We start from the raw sequence: 17,056 nt of genomic DNA, 5'->3' as shown, positions 1-17,056 counted from the left end.
GTTCAAATGAAGTCTCCTAATGAAATGCAAATTCAATAAGACAGTTACATGATCAGCATCAGCTCATTAAGGCCTGCCGAGCCTGTGTCTGTTCTTTGTTAGACCGGCATAAAGCTCCCCCCAACTTTGGTGGAGTTACCCTGGGCTGAAAGCTGCCGGGTTCCAGGCAAAGTTTGGCCCAGACGGCCAGCTGGGGGGAGGCGATGTGCCACAGTGCCCTGCCACTGGATCAGTGGCGCTGGGCTGATGAATGTCAGCTGAGGGTTGGGCTTGCTGTCTCTGAAGAAGGGGAGAGGGGTTGGGTTTGCTCTCTTCCATCCCGCCATGAAATCGGCAGGAGGCCCACCGAAGCTGCAAGGTGACACCGATGCTGCAAGGTGACACTGAGACAAACATCCCAAACCCCAACCCGAGGCAAGACCAAAATCAGGTTTGCGCTTGGGATTTTCCCTGGAGAGGCTCTCCTCTTGTATTTGCAAGGTTTTTGAAGATGCTGCTCTTTCCTTGGTCACGGGAGGCAGTTGAAAGGGTGTCAGGCAGCTGGCTTGCTACCTTCCTGACCCCGTTTCACAATGTCTGCGCTTCTGTGAAAGGGTTGCCCCAGACAAAGCACAAGGGATGCACAGCCCTCGTATCCAAGTACAGGGTGTTTTTTCTTTCTTTTTTTCTTTTTTTTTTTTTCCTAGCCCCAGCAAATGTGGTGATGTTTGACAGGTCTGACCTGCTCAGCCGTAATGAGCCGTTGGGAGAAAAGGGACAAATGCAGTTACCTCTCGCCACAAGTCTTGCTGCTGGGAGATGAACTTTGCTACTCTGCCTTGGCTTTAACAAATGCCCTTCAGTGTATCTCAGTGCAAATGTGTTTCCTTTTCATTTTCAAATAGGGACGAATCCAGTATGTTGGATTAGAAATTTCCCATCACTGACAAAAGTGGAGGGGAAAAAAAAGCCATGTAAAGTTCAAGAGGAGGGCAGAGGGAAGAATGAAAACAAAACAAATGAGCAAAAGCCAGTTTCTGCTTTTTTTGTAGGTAGAATTTTGCAATAATTTGTATTTTAAGATTTTTTTTTTATTGAGTTTTTCTTTGCAGGGGGGCAAACTCAGCATAAGGAAATCGGGGTTTTGTACAAAGCTTATTTATACATTAGATCTATGCATTCAATGCCAGTTGTCCACAATAAACAGAGGTGCAAAAATGCAAGCATACTTATTAAAAAGGAAAAAGAGCCCTTTTAAAAGCCAGACTTTAGGTGTGTAGGTTCTGCTATTTGACTTCCAGTGGTTTACATCTAAAAATTTATTTGGGTTCATTTATCACGCATAGGAATAACTGAGCAGTTGCTTAGGGGCATAGCAAATCCTGGAAAACAAAATTATAGAATCATAGAATCATTGAGGTTGGAAAAGACCTCTAAGATCATCGAGTCCAACCGTCAACCCAACACCACCATGCCCACTAAACCATGTCCCTAAGCGCCTCATCTACACGTCTTTTAAATACCTCCAGGGATGGGGACTCCACCACTAAAATGCATACAATAAATGCAATTTTATACATACAGTGCATTCAGGGCAGATTTACTGTAGCAGGTTGTAGCCTCTTCTCTCTCCATTAGCACCTTGTGCTGTGGCTGTTGTGATCTGGGTCATGGGAGGAGGGAACTGGTTTTGAAGAAGACAATGAGAAAGAAGATGAAACTGTGCTTTGAAAAAAATACATATCCAAACCGGAGGAAGTCCCTAGGAGAGCAGCAGGACTGATAAGAGGGTAGGCAAATACAACCTGTGAGGGCAGGTTGAAGGAATTGGAATTAGTTTGGAAAAGCCAAGCCTGAAGGGAGATCATGATAGCCGCCCTTAAATATGTAAGGTTAATAGAGAAGAGATATTGATTTATTGTGCATTAAGAGAGATGTAGGTTAGAAAAAGCTTGCTAACCATAGGTATGAGGAGCAATGATTCAGGGCAGTGGTGGGCCCCCACTCACTGGATGTTCAAAGCAGAGGGTGGACTGATGTTTTCTGGGATCGGGCTTGGGCTCTTCACCTGCCCTTGGCAGGGAGAGGAGCCAGTTTGTCTATTGGGGCTCCCTTGCCAAGCTGCGACGAAGACTGCTTGGTGAGGACATACAGAGGCAGTTGGTGGGGACAGGCAAGGTGAGGAGGAACATTTTGCAGTCCGGACTGCACAAGCACACGATGCACAGAAACTCCCAACATGAATGCGAGGACAGAAGATTGATTTCAAATCAGATTCTATGACAATTGCTCAATTTTTCAGGGTCTGCTTGGCTAATTCCTCTTAGCCTCACTGCTTGTTCTTACCCGCCTATCTTTGACCCACGTGCTCCCCCCGGACAGTTGCTAAAGTCATCTAGTCTGGGAACAATACAGTGTGGCTGTGGTAACCAACCTCCCCAGCAATTGCAGCAAACAAACAGTTTGTACATGCTCAGACTATAGTTTCCAGTCACGTATTGACCAGAATGTGCTTGGAGTGGTGACTGAATGACTTGGGTAGCAGACACAATCATAAAAGCCAAAGAATCCTCACCAACGATTTGTGAGTAGGAAAAGAAGTAAAACATGTTGACTATATGGCTTGCTAAAAATATCCATCTTGGCTCTAGCTGTCATCACGTCTCTCCTCTAATCCTGCAAGTAGCGTGTGAAGGGTTACCCTAATGCCCCTGCACTGATTCCTCACTCCGAGTGCACAGAGCTGTGCGCCTGAGGAGCCGCGAGCAGATTTCCAAGCAAAGCCAAATTTGCTCCCCAGGCTTTATGCAATCAGCTGCTGCTCCCGCCGTTTTGTCATCAAGTCAGCCACAGCCTTCCCCGTATTACTGAGGAACATGCTGGAGCAACCCAAAGTGTCACGCTTTCAGTGGAGGCTTTCACTAGTTACCAGCAGTTATGTTATACCACATTAGAGGTGCCCCGGGTGCCAAGCTCCCACTGAAGAAGAACTTAGGAAATCATAAAAATATCACGCCAAAAAGGTATTAGTGAGGCAGTAACATTTGTTATGCTTTGTAATGATGCCAAATTCCTATGCCAGAGCTACGCGGTGTGTGGGTTAGAAACTAAAATCTCATGTTTGCAGCATCTTGTCGAAGGAAGCAACACCAAAAAATGATATATGTACATTTTTCAAGTGCTTTACTGCTAACAGGACGTTCATCTGAGACATGTTGTTGACTACATCTGGGGAGGCAGCATGTGACTTTGGGACCAGGTTTTCCTGAAATACCTGTTTTCCTAGCACCATATTTCTTTTCATTATGAAGTCTTTTCAAAATGAAATATATCTTCTTAATACTATTTATATCTATTTGGCAAATGGATTCAAGGAACTCTTGTATGAATCTGACAGGCAGATCTGACAGCTTTATTGCAAAGATGGTTGGAAAATATTTGTTGTATAGAAAGTCTGTTCTTCCTTCAAGGGCATCAGAAGTAAGCCTGAACAAGACCTTCAGTAAGGTTCACTGGAGCTGCACACCTGCAAGATCTGGAAAATGAAAGAGAGTGGGTGCAGAGTGCTTTTTCTGTAGCTGCAGCAGGTTTTCCATCCAAAGAGATAAAAAGTTGGAAGCCACATCTTTAACAGTGGGATGCAGACAAATGAAAGCACAATTGAAATATAGCTTATTGCAGAACCAGTGCTCTCTCATCCATCCTTCCCTCCATATCTCTATCCCTTCCTCCCTTCTTCCCTTCTTCCTTTCCCCCTGACTCTCCTTCTTCCCTTCGTCCTTTCCCCATGTCTCTCCTTCCTTCCTTCCTTCCTTCCTTCCTTCCTTCCTTCCTTCTTATGTGCCAGAGTGGACACTGAAGTCCTCTTGTTCCTCTGAATAGACCACCTTAGGAAACACGAGTTGCGATGCTGCACCCGCCTCCGCTCAGACTCAGGCGCGGGAGGGAGCCCCACTTGGTCCCCTTGGCAAAGGAGTGGTCGAGGCATCCGTCCTGAATGGTGCTCCTAGTTCCTGGAGTACTCCACTGCCAAGTTATTTCACCCTTAGTGACCACCTACCTATCTGCTTGTACATGCACAGGCCTGCCAATGTCTGTGTCTCCACAGCCAATCTGCACCCCAGCGGTGTTTGCTCTTGTGGCAAATGTTTTCCACATATCTGAGACACTGCTAGCATCAATGACCGCCCACCTTTTGGAAACTGCAACAGACAGCAGAGAAAAAGCTGAAGTAAATGTTCCCTGAATACTGGAGGGACAAAACCCTGCCTTGGCATTTCAACAAAATAGCCTGTATTTCATACCACAAAACTGAGCTTTTAAGGGTCCAGTGGGAAATAAATGGGAAATGAGTATCCAGATGTTCTAGACATCTCCAGAAGGCTTGGCTGATATAGACCTCTTGGGAGCTAATGGGGAGAATCCTATTAAACCTGTTAAAATAAATATTGATTTAATATCTCATGTTAAAAACGTTCAATTTTTGACAGCTTTCCACTGTTTGTTTTTTTTTCCATATTGCTGCTGATGCTACCACTGGTAGTTCAAGGTTATTATAACAAGCTTCACTGCTGACTGGTTGTTTCATTCGTTCATTGTTTCATTCGTTCGAAGGAATGCCACTTTACAGTGATGCTGTATTTGTCACAGAGGTGCACATCCAGCTCCGGAGAGGAAGGCACTGTCAGTGCCAAAATCCTCCTGAACTCAGGCTTGTTCAACTCATTGGGAGTTGTGAAAGGCAACTTGAGAGTTGAACTCTTGGACATAGTCCTGGTAGCTCTGTTGCAGAGATCCGGCTCCCTTGTGGTCTTAGGCAGAGAGAAGCGGAAACACGGCTGCAATTCCCCTACACTGTGGTGGTCCTTTCCCTGCAACCCCCAGTGACTTTCTATACTTCAGTTGTCTGAAGCCATAGCCAGGAAAAATAAGTTTTTCAAGCCATTGTAGCCTCAGGGGTAGCAATCATAGCAACATCAGAGAGTTACAAAATCTATCTATCTGGTGTTTTAGATAAAGGATGAAACCAAAGGTAGGATCCAACCTCGGGTGGGACAGAAAGGAGAAAGAGGGTGGGGAGACAGAGGGAAGGGATTTGAACGTGAAAGGAAAGGAAGGGAGGAAAATGAGGTGCTGGGGAACCAAAGGAAAGGAAGCAGAGGAAATAGGAGATTAAAAGGGAAAGAGAGGCATTATAGAGCAGTTCCACAGAAAGAGAGAAGGAAGGGCACTGGCCCTTACTGAGTAATTAACTTACACATTTTAATGGTACCATTTCCCCTCTAATACTTCTCCTAATACTCTAAGCTCACCGGTCTTGGGATTTAAAGGGCCTTGTCTCGGCACTGACCTGCCAATGCCCTCTCTCCCCCATCCTGCCGCAGAGCTGGCAGCCCATGTGTGCTGAGTGATGACCTGCAGCCCATCTTCCCCATGCAAAGCAAGGGCCTGGGTCCAGCCCCCTGTGCTGTGCCAGAGCTCAGCACGTCTGTCTCTGAATCAAGCCCTGTGCTGCATGCTCCTGTGCCCACCAGCGGGAAGGGATGAGGCACTGCTAGTTAGTGATCGAGGGTGTGCGTAGGCATGGGTAGGGGAGAGGGACTGTGGGAGGTGGGTGCCTCCATCACAGGACTGATGTGGGGAGGGAGGGAGGGAGGATTTAGGGCTTGGCTGTCCTGGTCTCCGGTGCCAACTGCCAGCTCACTTTGTAATGGCACATTGTTTGCAGCTTGCTACCCCTCATCCTGCGTTGCCCTGTCAGTGCAGCCCTATCCCACCCGTTGGGAGGCATTGCACTTGGAGCCCTGTATCAGTGGGTATCACCTGCCACACGATGAGTGGCTCCAAACCAGCTAGTGCAGGGAGAAATGCTCTTCTCAGGGGCCTGGACTGACCTCTCCACCGTGTAGGGACTGGACTCTGGTGCCCGGTGTCCTACTTGAATCAATACCTCCCCTCCTCTGTGCAGGGAGGTGGAGGAGCTCAGGCTGAGATGTGGGCTTGAGGTCTTAAAAAGAAACCTAAAATGAGTTTAGGACCCACAGAAATTGGGCCTGTGTGCAAGGGATGTGTCCAGCAGGGCCATGCAGCCAATCTTTGCTGTCATCTTGTTTCCCAGGACACAGAGATGACAAAGGAGGAGCTGACACCACATTTACTTTTCTGAGTTCTGTCCCATGTTCTTGTTTTTATTGCTCTGCCTTTGTGTGCAGCCTCCGCTAGCACTGGGATCCCCCTCGCTCCCTGCCCTGGGGGAGAGAGGGGCATGTTTTCTTTAAACTTTCCGTCTCCTCTGTGACAGTTTCCATTAGTGGTTTGACACCCCTGTGCTTCTTCCATGAGGGCTCTGCCTTTACCCTGTCTTTAATCATGTTGTCATATGATAATAGGATCAAAAGAAGAACACTGAGTCTTGCCCTTCTGGAGTGCTTTACGCTCACCATAATAAACAGCTTGTGCTTGGGATTGTGCTGCAGCTGGCCTGCCCTCATCCCCATCCTTTCTACGCCATACTCACACTGAACTTTAACCATGGGGCTGTCTGGCCTCAGCAGCCGTCCCCAGCCCAACAGTCCTCTGCTGTAAAGGGCAGTCTGTGCTACAGTGGTGTAAGTTGGGTAAAATCATTACAGAGCAGGCAGCACACTGAAAAACGTGATGGATTTTGCCTGGATTGCCATCTCTAGAAAAATCCAGGTTCAGCAGAACTTGGTGAAATTGTTCAGCGTGTGCATGTGTGTGTATATATCCATGGGGAAAAGGGAGTTTGCACTCACTGCCACTTAGCACGGGACCTCCTGGAAGACCTGGCAAAGTCCTGAAGCACTGGAAATTGTTACCTGGCTGCTTTTGTGCTGTGCAAGACGTGCAGAAAACCAGCTTCCTCAGAAGTCACACTTCCGAGCCTGCACAATGACTGCTGGAACTGCAGGAGTGGGTTTTCCCATCTCTTCTGTGGTGTGAGTGAGTCAATGAATGGAAGGACTGATCAGTGTGTTGCTTCCACTTACATTACAGTAGCCTCGAGAGAGCTCATTCAGCCAAGGACCTCACTGAAGTATTTTCTGCACATAGTCAGAGATGGACCTGCCTAAAAGACCTTGCAGGCCAGTTGGAAAAACAGTCGGTACTCACACTATCACATTAAACAGGAAGAAGTGAGGCACCAACGGTGTTTGTGATTCATTCCCATGTGTAAAGTTCAACCTGTATCTTCTGACCTGCAGTCCAGTGCCTTGCCCACAGTTGTGATCTCTCTCTCAGCCCTTGGAAAAAATGTCCAGGTTTGATTAAAAAATGTCCGATGCAGAAACTCCGCCTCAGTTAGCACTGCTTGCAGTTGCACAGGTTCATACTGAAGCCACTGGATCCAAGATTAGGTCTAAGAGCTGGTTATTATCACTCTGGCTTTTCCTATTGCAAATACCTGTAACTGCTGCTAAAACACTTAAATCAATTGTCACTTCACTTCTGGTAAAATGACTAGTTTAAACAGTTAAATGACTCCTTAGTCCTCTACATTAAAACATGTTTCCCAAATTCCTAACTACTCACAGTTTTTGTGAAGCCTCTTCAGTTTATCTGTCTCTCTGAAATAAGGACATCAGAAGTGGACACAGTGCCAAATTTGTAGCACTTTCACCCTCTTCCTCTTAGATGTCTAAAAGCCTCCTTTGCTGTTCTTTCCCCAGTCCTGCAATGGGAACAGACGTTCAGTTGGTTATGGATCTCACTATTCGTCTTTTATGGAGTTATTTCTTCTCTGGATTGAGGGTCCCGTCTTTTAAACGTGAGTTTTAAGTGTTGTCTTTGTTTCTTCCCGATACCCTCAACTGTGATAGACTTAGTCTGCTTCCTTAATAATTTTCTGCCATTTCTAGCCTTTAACTTATATGTAGCTAGTTTACATACACATCTGTCTTCATCTGTATCTGCTTTCACTTCCCTGCTAAAACATTGTAATTTCTGAAGCAGTAGAGCCTTCTCTGTTGACTGCAGCTTCTGGAGCCAATATCCTCAAGCGGTTCCCGATTATTTTTAACAATTTTCTGTTTCAATTCTTTCTCCAAGCCAGCTGGGCTCATAACCATTTTCAATGTTGAGAAATGTTCCCTTTAAAGTATCAAGTATCTATATTGTTGTTTTGGACTTCATGTTGTTTGCATAAAACAAGGGTAACTAAATCATTGTTGCTTGTGTCTAAACAATCTTTCCAGTTCCCAGTTCTCCTCTATCTGTCAAGAGGAGCTCCAGCAAAGAATTTCCCCCTGTTAAATGAATCACTCTGAGTTAGAAAATTTTCCCTTAAAAATGCAAAGGCTGGTTTAGAATTGCTGTCCTGAGAACTTTGCTCTGTTGCATTCAGATTGTCCCGTATGTTCATGCCTTACAGATAGGTAATTACAAAGCTGATTTTCCTGTCCCCTGTCCAAACTGATGATCTGTCAGTCACCAAATAGCTCCCCTTGTGCTTTATCTCTTATCATTTAAGATCATTGGCTCATTGACGTGGAGAATGACATATTGTCAAATACAGGATACTTCTTTTCCCATTTCCTTTTGTCTATTCTAGCATTTCTAAAGAGGTTATAATACTTGATATTAACATTTCAAACATATGAGTCTTCCCATAAATTTTCAACACAAAACTATCTAGTTTTATGCCTAGAAATGATCAGTTTCAACTTGCCTTCTTACCTCAACTCCTGTCGTTAAAGTGTGGACAATCTCTAAAGCACCCATGTACTTTAAAGCGTGTATTTCGGCAAGGTTTTCATTCCAGTTCTGCACCCTCAGGAGACACTTGTATAGGGGCCAGCATGTCAGAATTCACCCACACATAACCTCCCAGCCTTTGGAGATTCATCCATCACGGCATTTACCATGAACGACACAGCAATGATCTCCTGTACTCACATCAGAACCAGAGATATATATACTGATTTCCAAGCTGCTTTCATGTGGTGAGCCCTTAGTGGCACACAGGGCTTTTGCTCAGCCTGGCTTTATATGTGTAGGCTTTTTGTGGTTCCTCAGATAACATCAAGCTGCCTTTCAATGCTGAAGACAAGGTCGTTTAGAATCATCCAGATAATAGAAATAATGTCTGGTGTGAGCCAGAGTGATTAGAGTTGGCAGCAGCTCACTGGTAAAGAAAGTAAAAGAATACTACAGATAGTCTTTGCTGAAATAAAACCAAGGGGATTAGAGTTAACAGAAAACCTTGCTTTGGTTTGAGACTATGTTATCTGCTAGGAGCATTCATTATCAACATGTTCTAAAATAAATAAATGGTTCTTCACTAACAAGACATTGGGTAGAGATAAAGCATGTGTGGCACTGTATCAAATCCACAGGCAAATAGTCGACTTCCCTGGTCCATTTTTTACTGCTCTTTGTTTGCTCCTTTCACTGCCTGGAAAGACTGTTTCTCCAGGGACACATCCTGCACTTGGGGTCGCTTCAATACAGAAGATGATGGTGCCATTATCTTTCCTATTCCCTTTCCCCTCTCCCTGTGTTGCTTTTCTTTTTTATTTTTTTAATTCGAACATGTAAAAGGAAACTCATCCTCCTAAATCAATGGCTGTCTTGGAAAGAGCTGAAACAGAAGGAATATCATTCAAAGTCCCCTGAGCCCCTGTGAGCTGCAGTCTGGCTGTCAGCATCCTGGCAGATTTATGAGGATGGCCGTGACCGGCTTGAAAGGGCAGAAGGGGGAGAAGAAGAGATCCCAACCCATTAGTAATTCCCTGCAGGAAAGTGACAGAGCTGATGACATGCATGGAGGACACATTGCAGGAGATGGGCTGTGTGAGACATTCCCATGCAAGAGCGATTTCAGGTCACTTCTGGCTCCAAGATTGGTTTCCACTAATGATCTATTTCTAGGCCTCCCATACTTTAGCTTATGATCTGTTTTGTCACAATTTGGGCCAGATCCTGTGCTTTTTTTTCCTCTAGAAGAAAAGAATCCCATGGAGATCAGTAAGTTTTGTGGACATGAGGGCTGCAGGTCACGGATGAATGAAGAGCAGAGCCCAGAATCAAAGAGAGTGCCCAGAGCCTGCAGCAGGATCACGGGTACCACAGTGGATCATCGAACCACCCTGTGATGCCATAGATGTCACCTTCACCACAGCAGCCAGCACAGCCACAGAAAGAAATGCAAGAAGAAGGGTAAGTGACCTGGGACAGAAAAAACAAATGCCAGCGTTTTCAAAGTGTCAAACATTTTGTTGCATTGTTTTCAAAAGAATGATTTGTTCTCTTTAATTTTTTCCCCTCTTTTTTTTTTTTTTGTTCTTAAGAGTCTTGGCTAGAACCAGAGATGAGAAGCATAATGTTTCCAAGCTAGGTTTGTATCTGATGTTTTTTCAGTATTTACTCAGATATCTAATATGATGACAATAATGAGGACTGTTCCCACTGAAAATGCAGATAGAATTGGCTAGAGTTTCCTGAATATATTGTCAGACTGTCAATGTAACACCCGCACTTGGAGCTGTTGTTTACAGGAGTAGTTGCCTTAACTACAAGGAGATGGAGATGTTTGGAAGTAACATGATCGTAAGGAGAAAAAAGAAGAAATAAAAATGGACACAAGCCAGTCAAGATGAGTGCAGGAAGCTGCGAAGGAGGAAAATGACCTCAATATGTTTATTGTATAAATAGCCAAAACTAGAAGAAAAATTATTTTTGTGGGATACTGAGGCCCATTTTCCAGACCTGTGATAATTAGAACAGTTTATGAAATAGAAGCCCCTTATTTCAAATGAGTCTCTGAACAGCTTTTGGTCAACACTGGACCACATTGTTTATTGTACACATATTTTTCTCTTGCTATTAAACTCAGTGCTTCTGCTTTGGTGATGTGACTCATTTCAATGATCCTGATTGAAATGCTTATCTGGCATTATCCATCAAGAGAGAGAAGCAGTAGATTACCCATCATCTCTAACAATCATGGGTTGAAAGTGCATAGATGTAATATTAGTAGACTCAAATGGTAACAAACCCTAGGTAGAAGAGCCTGTAACAAAGCCGGTGACAGGTAGAGAGGTCTTTGGAGGGATTTTCCTTTCTTTCCACCTAGAGAGGATAGAGGTGTTTCAATAGCCATCTAGACCACACTTCTCACTGACTGTGGTGATGTGGTGAGGTGAGGCCCCTGTCACATGCTGCTGTACAAACAGAGAACAAAAAGGACATCCCTGCGGAAATAGTTTTGGTAAAGCAAACAGAGCTCCTCCTGCCCTGAAGCAGTGGGAGAGAGAGGTGCCAGCTTCAAAAATGCTGGTCTATCTCCAAGTGCTCAAGGCAATATGAGCACCTACATAACCTGGGTACCTCTGGGCTGCATAGACACCCCTCCCTGAGCTCTGCATTAGTGCGGTTCGGATAGTTTGGCCTCTTTTAACATGTTCTCAGACATCACTACTTTGTTACGAGGTTTGAAGTTCTGGAGGATCTGCCTTGCGGCGGCAATGAGAAGAGCAAAAAAGGACTTTGGGGCCAAATTCTGTAGCCATTTTAACCAGGGAAAATCAGGGTTATTCAATTGGTTTTAGTGGAATTGCTTGGGGTTTGCACTTAGCGTTTGTAATTAGAGCAGGCCCTTTGTGATCTGGAGAGGACTAGTTATTATAACTATCTGCTTGAGTACGGTTGTCATTAGCACACTCATGGCTCCAAAGGGGAGTGCAGGACTGCATACGAACAGGACACTTGGGTTCACAGATTCTGCTAGTCATGATTTCGCTATGATTTCTTCTTCATAACACAATGGCAGAAGCCCCGAGTGAGTTGCACTAGCGGATGTTGTAATGCCAGATGCTGTGCCTGAGGGCATCGTGGATCCACAGCTAACTTTAAAACAGCAACCTTGCCAGGACAGTTTAGCCACGCCATGGAGATGTAAAACACCCACCAAATCACCATGCATTTCTTGCAAATAAATATGGATAGTGAAAGGAAGCAAGACATTGGCCAAAGGGGTGGCAGGGAGGAGCGAGGAAGCCCTGAAGTCTATTGAGAAGAAACGTGGTGTAGTAACATGATGATACCAAGGCTGGACGGTAGAGAGTTACTATTGTTTTCTCACTGGAGTGCCTACAAAACCCACCACTGCTATGTCTTCTGCCTGTCCTTTTGTCTTGTCCATTTAGTCTGTACATTTTCCAGGCTGAGAGAACTAAGACAATCAGCCTCATGAGCTCTGGGTGAGGGTAGGTGAGAGGGGCCAGCCCTGCCAGGGTGGGACGGCACTGTCTCCACGCAGCGGGAGCCTGCTCTGCCTTGGCTGGGGAAGTGCAGGACTGCTGCTGGCAGCGATGAGGGGTGGTGCTGGTGGGACGAGTCTCTCCTCTGCTCCGAAGGCTGGCAGGAAACTTAAAAAATATGCCAGGCATTTTTCCATCCAATTAATGAATAATGGAACCAGAAATGCCCTGTCAGTCCTGCTCTCCTGCATACCTCCTGGCTGGAAAGAGAAAACCAACCGTGTCCTGCGAGGCCGCAGCTTACCTGTGCGATTAGGATGCAGTTGCCAGGCTGTGAGGTCTGAGAAGTGCTGCATGCTTTTTTTAAGCCTGCAGGCAGTTCTGTTGACTGATGCTGCCTGAATGCTTTTCAGGAATGCTGACATATTTTCATGTTATCACTTTTCATGCAAACTTTTCCCCGAGAGCCTGCTTCTCATTGCTCGGCGTCGCATCAGGGGAGAAGGAAAGAGAGGAGAGCTGTCAAGGCACATCAGTGGTTGTCGTGTTTGTACTGGAAGGTATATGCATAATGAAGGATAATATTTTCTGGTTTCAGAAGGTTGCAATATCCCAGTGTGAGATGCCTGTGAGTGTATCTGGTATGGTCGTGACAAGAGGGGATTTGTCTTGGGATACAGAGCCTTTTTACATCTGGTCCCTTGTGCAAATCAGGACAAGTTTGGCAGGGATTGAAAGTCCATATCATCTGGTGACCCAAATGAATAGTTCCAGATGGACTGGGGCCCTCATCACAGTTGGTGCCCTTATTGACTAGAGAGCCAAAGCTGAATGAAAGGAGAGATTCACCATGGAGAAGGTCGGAGTACCTTGCTTCGCTCATGCCTTGTGGGTGGAGAATTTTAATTCCTCGGCTTTATCGATGTGCCACATTGCACAAACAATGGGCACTTCAACGCTGAAAAGAAAGGCAATAACATTTACCTAAGAGTGAACTTATTCCTGCCCTGGGACCCTTCCTACCTTGGCAGTCTTTGTCCAGCCCTGCTGCTTTGCAAGGCTACCAAAGGGCTGTGAGACCGCTGGGGGCATCTTTTCTCACAGGTAACACCTATGGCCCTTCCCCATGCACCTAACCTGCAAGAAAAGGCCATGCAGTCCTCCCCTGCCTCCCAAGGAAGGCAGAGCCTATGCCTGGAGATCCTGGGCATCCACGGCTCACCTTGGGTCAAGGGCCAGAAGAAAGACATTTTCCCTTTTGAGAGGCTTATCGGGACACCTGAGCTGGAAGTGAAACTTGGAAACGTCTGTCAGTGTATCCAGAATTTCCCTAGGAAGACACAAAGCAGCAGCCCTCCCTGATAGCCTGGCCTGCCTGAGTGGGGAATGTGTTTTTTTCCTCTGTCTCATCAACGGTCTTTGTTAACAGGTAAAAACCTATCCTAAGGACTGGGTCCTTGTTGAAAAATTCAGCTCAATTTAGAAAGAAAGCCTTGGGGAACCCCCAGCCCTTGGCAGTCCCTAACACATGTCCTAAAGGTCTGACCTTTTCCTCTGGGATCCCCCCTCCCCTTTCCTGACCTGAGGAGACGAGCAGCGCTGGGAGAAGAAACAGGGTGGAAAGCGTCTGAAGTCAGACATCCCAAGCACTGCAAAGTACTCTCGCAAGGCCTTGTTATAATCATTACTTGCTTCCCCCATATGTCTGGCCATCCGAAAGGTTTAAGGAGTAACTGATCTGATAGCCTGTATGTGCCATTGATTTGTTAAGCTGAAGGCTTTTTTTTTAAATCCTATTAACAATAGCGTTTGCAGAAGGAATGCAGATTAACCAGGTCTAATTGTATATCATTTGCATGAAGAATGAATTAAAAAGCAGCTTTGCAACACATTGACTCAGGATGTTATTGAGCCATTGAAGTCTTATGGCTGTGAGGGTTGGAGCTATTTAATTAGTGGGGGTGGGGTGTGTGGCTGAAGAGAAAATAGCGGAAAAGAGGTGTTTTAATCAACGAAGCAGAGAAATCACAACTGTTAGAAGATGCGAGATTATTCCTTTCAGGCAAATAACCCAACCAAATAAATCAAGGTCCAACTGTATGAGAACTTTGCTGAATGAAAACCTGGTATTTGAATTGAAGTGAGACAGTCATTTAGGAGAGTTCAATACCGGTGCTTTCCCAGGACCAGAGCTGTGGAGCCCTGCTCGGGGACTACCTTCAACCAGTGGCTCCAGCCGGATTGTTTTTTTTTTTTATATTCTTTCAGTTCATGCAGTCCAGACTGCATCCCAGAAGTAAGAGGGGATGCTGCTGCTGTCTCCCCTGGGACTTCGACAGATCCCGCAGCTGGGGTGAGGGTGCGAGGCCGCCTGCCTGTGGCAGCTCTGAGGCTCAGCAGAGCAAACCTGCCACAGGGTCTGCAGGGCAGGAGCACTGGGGCTCATCATCAGGCTTGTGTGGTTGCTCCCAGCTGCAGCACGGCAAAAATGGTGACAGAAGCATTTGAGTAAACGGGATGGGATCTCCTAACGCTGTCCTTACCCGGCCCCAAGGCTAGCAGGGTGACTAAGGCATGTTATTTTGCCCCTCTGAACTGTTGAAGTTTCAGCTGTAGAAGGACTGTAGGCAGAACAGAGAGGGCCTCTCTGTGTGGCTTCAGGCAGGACTCAAATCTGGAACATTTTCGTCACATAAATAGCTCTGCTTTTCACTCCAGTTCTGCCTGATCATCAGTAAACAGCGCAGGCTCTGGGTGCCCATTGCCTGCCGCACAGGGGGAGATCTGAGGTCAGGTAGCAGTGACGGTGATGGGCTCCTCCACTTCCTCTTCCTCCAAGAGATGCCACAGACACCACCCAAACCCCTCCTGATGTTTGTGGTTCAATTTCTGTACCCGGCATATGTTGGGTAACAGGTGCCTCATCTCAGTACTTTATTTCCCAAGGTAATATATGTTAATAATAATAAATGTAACAACAACAACTGCACATGGTTGAGGCAAAGCATAGGATTTTTTAAGGTCACAAGATCTTAGTTGCAGGGAAAGTAACTGAATTCTAATCCTGGGGGGAAACAGATAGGCCATTAAAAATGATGGATTAGTTATTCCCTTGACATATGCTTAAGATACATGTTAAATTAATTGCGTACCCACATACTAAGTTTCTTGAGTACATTCTTGAACCCAGCATCTCGCTTTGCTTTTTGGAAGGTCAGGTTGTTTTTTTTTTTAAAGCTAGTCCTCAGCTAAAACCTATTTAGAAGGCTGTGCTCTGAGATGCCAAACTGTCTTGTAGTATTTAACTAGAAGGGGGTAATTTGCTGGCAGACACCAAGGTATGTCAGTCCAAGCCCTCAAATATGACATACTGAAACTGAAGCAGACACACAATAACTGGACCACATGCATATTGTGGGTGGGCTGCAAACCTTTATTTGAACATTGGAAATCATACTGAAAGAGCAGGGTTGGACTGAGGGCTGTTCTGCCTCAGGACAATAAGAGACAATTCGTCAAATTCCATGAAAGTGACACTTGTGTAAATACTACTGGCAACTATTGTAGATGAATTGCTTTTTTATTCACTGCAATACTAATTGTGTAAGTTTAAACTACACCATCATCAGCCAATCCGCAATTCAGCTACCATAAAAAATAAAACACAACTTTTAAAGCAATAGGAAAATTGACACAGAATGAAAACTTCCTAGAGAAAACTTGTAGGTCTACAAACATGGACCATGGACTAAACCGTTTTGGCAATTATAAAGTTATGTTGAATAACATTATACTGAAACTTATCTTCAAGAAACAGTTCCTTTCTCTTTGCTTCAGACCGTGAGCTGTGAACCAGACAATGTTTTCTTAACTGGCAATGTCAGTGGAGAGAAGCTGCATGAATGTGGCTGATTTGTAGCATGGTCTTTACTGCTGACAAGGGATGGATTTGAAACCACTTAACCTACAGTATTTCATGTGGGTCTACAGGCGGAAATCAAGCTGAGAGGGAAAAGCTTAGATGGAAAGACAGCCAATATTTTTCCTTTATGAATCCTGCAGCTCTCTTAAATCTTACAGCATTTTATGACAGCAATGTGGTAGTAGCTGATTCTCAGTCTTACCTTTGTTTATACCTTACGTCTAGCTGGTTTGCACTGATGCAGCCACCAGTCTGCGTTTGTCCCTCTTGAAAAGGAGGTTTTGGGTTTGCTATCATGAAGTCAGGGAGCTGTGGGGAAGCAGGACTGGAATGACCCTGAGAAGTTGTGGAGTCCACCTTCCTGCTCTGGGTACGGTCCAAAGGAAAGTTGGTGTTGACAGGTGGTGATCTCTATTGTTTGAAAAAGACGCCAGTGCAGGAGATTAAAAACCCAAGTAGCCTGGTATACACTTATCACTCAAAAGTTTCCCTAAATATTAAGCCTGAGTCTAAGTTGCAAATTGAGCCAGCTTCTTCTTGTCCTGCCTCACTGGAGCAGGAGAACAACAGACCACTGTCTGCTGTAAACAACCTTCTGCCTATCAGAAGATGGTGATTTGGACAAAACAGACCAATTCTTTTGATACTCAGTAGGTTGTATTTGCTAAACTTTTACCTTCCTACCTCACTGTTCCCCTGGATTCCCTCCACTTTGTTTCCACCTTCTGCAAAGCGTTGTTCCTCCAGCTGTGGCCTCCTCTGTGCCAGGTGGTAGGTGATGATGATCATACACTGTGTCGTATACAGGATGCCCCCCCGAGCGAGACCCATCCTTCTTGTGGTACCACCCTTGTCTCAACTCACGCTTGGCATGTGGGCTGCCAGCTGCCCCCAGCCTCTTCCCAGCGCTGCTGCTGGGTGCATTGCGACTCCC

This window comes from Aptenodytes patagonicus, chromosome 3 (genome assembly GCF_965638725.1).
Source record: "Aptenodytes patagonicus chromosome 3, bAptPat1.pri.cur, whole genome shotgun sequence".
NCBI classification, from domain to species: Eukaryota; Metazoa; Chordata; class Aves; order Sphenisciformes; family Spheniscidae; genus Aptenodytes; species Aptenodytes patagonicus.
The sequence above is the reverse complement of the archived record's forward strand: the minus strand, read 5'-3'. Positions refer to the sequence as shown.